The following is an 8,666-nucleotide window of genomic DNA, read 5'->3' on the forward strand; positions in this document are numbered from 1 at the left end:
CAGAGTGCTAAGGGGACACGCTATTGACACAGTGTTTAAAGCGATAAGAAAGGTGCATGAATATTTGGACACTTCAAAGGAACTGCATCCACTGCTTGCCACGGCAGGAGTAGCATAAATAAAACCTTAGCTCATGCGATCAATTGCGCACAAGAACTTTTAAAGAAGAAGCAACACCCGTCAGCACTGCTTAATCAGCAGTAGCAGACCATGCATTGGGAATAGCACTCCGTCTTCAGACCACAAGTGGCCCATCGGGACCATCAGACTGCCGTGTCATCCTCAGATGAGGATGCGGATAGGATGGGCGTGTAATCAGCACACCATTCTCCATGTCGTTACGATGGTTTTCTTTGACCGGAGCCGCTGCTATTCAGTCGAGTAGCTCCTCAATTGGCATCACGAGGCTGAGTGTACCCCGAAAAATGGCAACAGCGCATGGAGGCCCGGATGGTCACCCATCCAAGTGCCGGCCACGCCCGACAGCGCTTAACTACGGTGATCTGAGGGGAACCGGTGTATCCACTGCGGCAAGGCCCTTGCCCCGTTGGGACTAGGGAACCCTCAAATTCGATTTTCCTATTCTGACGACTGGAATCAGAAACATTGAGAGCCTTAGTGCTAAATAAAGCAAAGAACGCTAACATTCCGCTGTACAAGCTCCACTGGCGCGACTCAGCCGTCTTTGGTGTCTGTTGGATGACGCTACAATTCAACCGTTCCTTTTGCTGTTACCAACAAACAGTTTGTTAGTTCCGGTTAGCCAAGCAAGTTTGTGTTAGAAAATTAACTGTATCTTTCAGATTCTGAGGTTGTCTTCTCTGCCAGCGAGAGAGAAAACATTAGGCATCGAACCACATCTTAGACCACCGTCTAATGCCCACAAACCCAATATTACTAAGGATATAAGTCTAATATGTTTTTATATTGTTGGACGCCACTTTGAATGCATTTCGTACATCTGAAAAGTAAAATGAGATATACCATACATCACATATTTTGCTAGTTCACTTGTCATGTTACGGTTGGGAGCATTTATACTCAAGCATAGCAACTCGCTCTGTGTTTTATAAATTTCTTTTTATCAAAGTCAGTTGGCTGCACAAAAGTTGGCTGCTCGAACCATACGGAGAACAGTAGGCTATAGTGACGTTTATTCTTTTGTTCTTCCCGGGGTACCGCCATTGCGAAGACACAGCTCTTCCGACGTGTCACAGCGCGGGGAACGTTCCTGTCCAGACGCGGTACGCTCTCAGCGTGCGACCATTATTTCTAAGCTTAGCTTTCGCTTTGCGAGCCGCCCAATCACGGCCTGAATGGTAAGTTGACGTGACTGTCAGTCTAGAATTAATGCAAAGGAGCGTGAAAGCTTATGGAGGAGATCGAAGTCCAGTCATAAGGGACCTTCCAATTTGCACAAAAGTGCCAATCACTTTTCTGTAGGAATTACACTAATGTGACGAAAGTCATGGGATAGCGATCTGATCGTGTACATATGGCAGTAGTATCAAGCACAATGCGTGAAGAGTTTGACAGAGCACTGAAAGACCTGAGTCGAAACAAGGCCCCGGGAGTAGACAACATTCCATTAGAACTACTGATGGCCTTGGGAGAGCCAGTCATGACAAAACTCTACCATCTGGTGAGCAAGATGTATGAGACAGGCGAAATACCCACAGACTTCAAGAAGAATATAATAATTCCAATACCAAAGAAAGCAGGTGTTGACAGATGTGAAAATTACCGAACTATCAGTTTAATAAGTCACAGCTGCAAAATACTAACGCGAATTCTTTACAGACGAATGGAAAAACTGGTAGAAGCAGACCTCGGGGAAGATCAGTTTGGATTCCGTAGAAATTTTGGAACACGTGAGGCAATACTAACCTTACGACTTATCTTAGAAGAAAGATTAAGAAAAGGCAAACCTACGTTTCTAGCATTTGTAGACTTAGAGAAAGCTTTTGACAACGTTAACTGGAATACTCTCTTTCAAATTCTGAAGGTGGCAGGGGTAAAATACAGGGAGCGAAAGGCTATTTACAATTTGTACAGAAACCAGATGGCAGTTATAAGAGTCGAGGGGCATGAAAGGGAAGCAGTGGTTGGGAAAGGAGTGAGACAGGGTTGTAGCCTCTCCCCGATGTTATTCAATCTGTATATTGAGCAAGCAGTAAAGGAAACAAAAGAACAATTCGGAGTAGGTACTAAAATTCATGGAAAAGAAGTAAAAACTTTGAGGTTCGCCGATGACATTGTAATTCTGTCAGAGACAGCAAAGGACTTGGAAGAGCAGTTGAACGGAATGGACAGTGTCTTGAAAGGAGGATATAAGATGAACATCAACAAAAGCAAAACGAGGATAATGGAATGTAGTCCGATTAAATCGGGTGATGCTGAGGGGATTAGATTAGGAAATGAGACACTTAAAGTAGTAAAGGAGTTTTGCTATTTAGGGAGCAAAATAACTGATGATGGTCGAAGTAGAGAGGATATAAAATGTAGACTGGCAATGGCAAGGAAAGCGTTTCTGAAGAAGAGAAATTTGTTAACATCGAGTATAGATTTAAGTGTCAGGAAGTCGTTTCTGAAAGTATTTGTATGGAGTGCAGCCATGTATGGAAGTGAAACATGGACGATAACCAGTTTGGACAAGAAGAGAATAGAAGCTTTCGAAATGTGGTGCTACAGAAGAATGCTGAAGATAAGGTGGGTAGATCACGTAACTAATGAGGAGGTATTGAATAGGATTGGGGAGAAGAGAAGTTTGTGGCACAACTTGACTAGAAGAAGGGATCGGTTGGTAGGACATGTTTTGAGGCATCAAGGGATCACAAATTTAGCATTGGAGGGCAGCGTGGAGGGTAAAAATCGTAGAGGGAGACCAAGAGATCAATACACTAAGCAGATTCAGAAGGATGTAGGTTGCAGTAGGTACTGGGAGATGAAGAAGCTTGCACAGGATAGAGTAGCATGGAGAGCTGCATCAAACCAGTCTCAGGACTGAAGACCACAACAACAACAACATCAAGCACAAAGGTGTAACGGGGCAATGCATTGGCGGAGCTTTCATTTTACTCGGGTGATTCATGTGAAAATGCTTCCGACGTGATTACTGCCGCATGACGGGAATCAACAGACTATGAACGCGGAATGATAACTGGAGCTGGAAAGGGGACGTTCCATCTCGAAAATCGTTATGGAATTCTATACTTAGAGGCGCACAGAGTCAAGAGTGTGCCAAGATCAACGCAGTGACCGACGGCTTTCACTTAACGACCGAGTGTAGCGGCGTTTGCGCAGAGTTGTCAACACTAACAGACAAGCAACATAGCGTGAAATAACAGAAATCAATGTGGGGCGTACTCGAGTGTCTTTGCTAACAGAGCGACAAGGCCTGCAGCGCCTCTCCTAGGCTCTTGACGGTATCGGTTGGACCATGGACTGGTCGGATGAGTCCCGATTTCAGTTGGTAAGAGCTGGTGGACGTATGTAATCAACAAGACATTGTGCAAGCTGGTGCTGACTCCATGATGGTGTGGGCCGTGTTTACATGGATGGACCTCGTCCAACTGAACACGTCATTGACTAGATGTGGTTACATTCGGTTACTTGGAGTCCAGTTGTAACCATTCATGGACTTAAGGTTGACAAACGACAATGTGATATCACGGGGACACAGTTATTCGCGATGGGTTTGAAGAACATTCTGGACAATTCGAGCGAATGACTTGGCCACCCGAATCGTCCTACATGAATCCAGTCAAACATTTATGGGACGTAATGGAGAGGTCAGTTCGTGCACAAAATCCTGCGCCGACAACACTTTTACAGTTATGGACGGCTAGAGGCAGCATGGCTCAATATTTCTGCGGGAGACCTCCAACGACTTGCTGACTCCGCTGTTGCACTACGCCGGACAGAAGGCGATCCGACAGGATGTTAGCAGGTATTCCATGAGTCGTCACCTCAGTGTATGTGGCAATATTCTTTTTCACTTTGGAAAGTTATTTCTTTTAAGCCCCTCAGTACTGACTGTTCCTGCTTATTACTGGAATTCATTCCGTATAATACAGTAACTGCTTTGCCACACAATGCACGTTCACCTGAACAATTTGTAATTCTGTTAAGTCGTTTTGCTTTGTGTTGTCATGTATCAAGCATGCAGACGGCCAGTACTCTACTTCATTTACATCTCCATTATTCAGTGTGTACATTCGATATACCCTTTCACGCAGCAGCGTAACAACATTAACACGATTAATTGACTTCCGTCTATTCTTGCCTGCTGGTAGAGCGTGCACTTCACTTCCAGACATGGTGTGTACAGCCACAACACCAGGAATGTTCAAAGAGTAAAGGGAATTTTCACTTTTTGGCAACAATTTTATTTGTTCATCTACAACAATGTTATCCCCTACTGATAAGTCCTGATTAGATAGTACACACTTACGTTGGCGCTTTTTTCAATCCCCCAAACACTTCTGACATGTACTGCAGAAGGAACATCCAACTTCTCGTAGCCCTATTACATGATCTCTTTCAAACACAGTGCGGTGTTGACAACAGCGTCTTTGCTTCCGCAAAGGCGTGACGTCTTTGCCTCCTTAAAGGCGTTCGTGACTAACATCAGCTCACCACATCCAGTCTCAAAGATAACTAAAGCTTACGACCGTTACGGCAGCGTGTGTTTAAAGCAAACCTGATTTGCGCCCTCATAGTGGCGTTACTAGGTGCACTCCTATGCGACTGAAGTGTAATTGAATAGACATCATCTTTCACATGTAGAAGAACGCCGACCAACGTTCGTTAGGTCGTACAACTCCTTCTTGGTGTTGCGATTTTTTTTTTTCAATCAGTGTACACGCCGTGGGAAAAGAGCAAGAAATGGAATGAAACAGCAATGATGAAAGTGTTTCGTGCAGCCAGAGATAAAACTATCGCGGCACTTTCATCAACATCTTTTGTCTTCTTCGGATACTCATATGCCGTGAAACACCTGACGTGTCAGCCCTTTTAATTCATTACCCTAAGCCAAACAGGTCTACGTCATCGGCTTTTAGTCCTTACGACGTTGTTCCTGTTCTTAGTGCAAACAAAGCGAAAAGCAGCAAAGGACGAAAAATCGTAGCAGCTGTGCTGATAACTGATACTCCTTACAAAACAACGTTATCGAAGAAAAAGTCTATGAGCTCTTCCAAACGAAACGCTGAGAAAAATCAACTGAAATTTAAAAAGAGTTTGAAACGTCATACAATGAAGTGAAGCCTGAAGAACATAAAAGAAAAAATACAAACGAAAAAGGCAGAAAAAAAGCAAGAAGATAGTTCAGATGAGTCACAGATGGATGAATTGGCCACGCCACTCGTTAATGGCGAATTGAGTGATTTAGAACTCCCCGATGGAAAAAAAAAACAAGCCAGCCACAGATGACGCAGAACTCATTCTTCGCGAAGGGAACTTTCCTGAAGACGTGCAAGAAGAGATGAGTGTTATATGCATCACGTATAACGTGTGGTCGCACAATGGATGTGCAGTGGGTGACAGAAACATTTAGACGTGTTACTTTGTCAAGAGAATAGAACGTTTTACATTATGTGAGCATTTTTTTTTGATAAAACACAGTGACTAAAAAATATAAATACGTCGTATATTGTTTTCAAGTACTTTATAAAATGTTTCTAATTTTGCTTAGTGTAAAAATTATTTTTCCTTCACTTTTGCTGAGTTGTTTCAAAATCTATTTTCCAACGAGCGAGAGCTGTGTTTTAAAAAGTAAATTGAAACCCAAATTTGTACAAGTTCCTCTAATCATGTGACTTCGATTACTTATATCATGTCAGCACTCAACGTCGGCAACCTGTCATACATGACAACTACAAAACAAACATCAACATTTGCGCGAAAGGTAATAGTGTGAGTTGACAATTTGAAATATGGCTGTCAGACAGCAACTGTACGAAAATATGATAGGTATAAAACAGCCAACTGCTTGGCTGTTTTACACCTGTCACATAATGTGAGCTGATTTTGTTGCAGACAGTGTCCTTGTAATATTGTTCATAAATAATGGTGGTCATCAAAGTCAGCCACGCGAGTCAATATCACAGACATTAGCGAGGCTCGCTGCAATCCGCAATGACGTATGGGGGGGGGGGGGGGGAGGGGGAGGGTTGCTCCTGAAGATTACACCTCCCCTCTCAGATCAGCAGCGCCCTCATACCAGAGGTCAACATAATATTGACCATATAAGAGACCAAACCAGTTCGAGTCCACAGCTGCAGATGTCAACATCATCGTCTAGTATCGACAAGTAGTGAAAGTACTGCCGTTAATGTTGAACATTGTACCTCAAGAGAGCAGTCTCTTAATTGGTGTATCAAGACGTGGTTTGCTAGTCAATGGCAGTCGTAAATATTCTACACTCTCCTGCAGCAAAGATCAGTCTCAGGTTAAGTAAATCTTTTTATTCATTCATGTAATAAAGTGAAATAATATATCATCTGTTGCAGTTAAAAATGAACCCTCTTCTAGAGCGCTCAAAGAACTCACAGTTGTGGCCGGAAAATTCTGGTTCAGTCTGGTCACAATAATCCTAATTTGCGTTTCTACGAAAAACTTCGTCTACTAAGCCTCCAATATAACCTCTTGAAGACTGTAAGAGCATTAGTGAAACAGCCTGCGTTGTAGTTCGAATCAGATGGTCTGATCAGCGCTGTCCTGCGGGAATCGAGCCAGTTGGCAGGGTATCATTCAGAGAATGGCTGCTATGCAAACTGTAGCTGTGTCTGGCAACAGACACGATTTGAGTAATATATTTAACAGCTTATTTTAGAAATACTGCAGAAAAAGAAGATGTCAACAGTGAATAGGTCCGAATCTCGATTCTCCTAGACCTAAATAAGACCTGGCTGTTCGAACAAAAAAGAAAAATGCAATATTGACTCGAATTTTTCGTATTCTGAATTTCTTTCTACAGCATCGGGTGACTTCAAAACGGGTTTATTTCTGCTGATAACTCCTGAAATTGTGTGGTGCATCGAGAATCTGAGGGACTACCTGGATAGGATTGTTCGTGCCGTAGATCCCCAGCCATGAAGCCTAGAGCAATTGACCACGGCACTTCAGTTGGCATGGCTCCACATACCTTCCAGAACCTCGCTGACTGTCTTCCTGCACGTCTGCGCTGCAAAATGTGCTTATTCAGGCTTTTGACAGTTGGTGATATTAATATGACTGGTGTGTATAACCTGGTATATCACCAAGTTGTAATCTGCTGTGAGGGTTTTGTCCCTGCGTACAATGGCCAGATTAGACGGTAGGACGTTGATGTATCACAATTGTTTCTCCAACAGCCGTGTAACTATCGTTTCACAAGTGCTTCATTCGAAGACCTGGTAACAACTGCTACCAAGTCTTCGAATAATGCACTTGTGAAACGATAGGTTTGAATTCACGAAATCCAGGGATATCTCGCACTGTATGACATTATCGTTTCTTTTGAGAGATGCATATCGAGCCTGCAGTTGGCATAGTGGAATGCTGAAACTTGTTACCGTCAAAATAAAATGACATCTTAGTTACACGACTGTTGGAGCATTCACTGATATTGACAACTACTTAAATAGCTGATGCCCCCTGTCCATGATGGATCAAAAGAGATTGATGTTTCACATTCATTAACAGCACGCAGACTGAGCCCACGCCTCACACGTGCCGGCCGAAGTGGCCGTGCGGTTAAAGGCGCTGCAGTCTGGAACCGCAAGACCGCTACGGTCGCAGGTTCGAATCCTGCCTCGGGCATGGATGTTTGTGATGTCCTTAGGTTAGTTAGGTTTAAGTAGTTCTAAGTTCTAGGGGACTAATGACCTCAGCAGTTGAGTCCCATAGTGCTCAGAGCCAGCCTCACACGTAATTAAAGATGAGTCCTCATGACACTGAATAAACTCTGTATTGCGTTATTTCTTTGACTGGACTAATAGCGACAAAGTTCGCCGAAAATCGTTATCGGAGTAGCACTCCATCTGTGAATCTTGCCGATAACTCTGTATGCCAACTAGTTTGTGATAACAGATCTGCAGATGCGTCACAAGGTTGTTTTTGCAGCCGTTTGTTTACCACTTATCGCCCGGGAAGGGCAGATAATGCGCATCTCAGCAACTCAGCGGTTAGCCTTCCCATTTTAGAATTCGAACTAGTTATGCCGTAAAAAGTTGAATTTAATGTGCCTCTTTGCAGTAACACATTTTCAAAGACACACGTAAACAAGCTGGTGTAAGTGCCATGTGCATGTACTTCTGTAACAGGAACCATTCGGTTATGAAGTTCCTCTAGTAGCGCGACATGGTGTAAATACATCAGCGTTTGGCCTCTATTGCAGGTAACCTTCATTATACAGGGTGTCTGAAGGTAATAACGCCTTGCTTTCCGTTAATTGTCTTTAGCCTGCTTTAGTATTTTTAAGTATAATTTTTGTGTAGGGAAGCGGAAACTAGCGTTTGTAACGAATACTGAACGTAATAACGCAACCTTGAAATTCTCTCAGATTTATGACAATCAACCTACCACACATCAGTCAAAAATGAAAAAATGTATAATTTTAATCAATAATGGAAGTGATACATCCAACATTTGTTGAAAAAATACAAAATTTAAGCATACAATGG

At 43.1% G+C, this 8,666-nt stretch overlaps 1 pseudogene; it reads right to left on the reverse strand.

Annotated features, from left to right (window-relative positions):
- Positions 1-426: 426 nt before the first annotated feature.
- LOC126238590 (5S ribosomal RNA) lies at positions 427-544 on the reverse strand (annotated as a pseudogene).
- Between the last annotated feature and the right edge of the window lie 8,122 nt (positions 545-8,666).

Source organism: Schistocerca nitens, chromosome 2 (genome assembly GCF_023898315.1).
Source record: "Schistocerca nitens isolate TAMUIC-IGC-003100 chromosome 2, iqSchNite1.1, whole genome shotgun sequence".
NCBI classification, from domain to species: Eukaryota; Metazoa; Arthropoda; class Insecta; order Orthoptera; family Acrididae; genus Schistocerca; species Schistocerca nitens.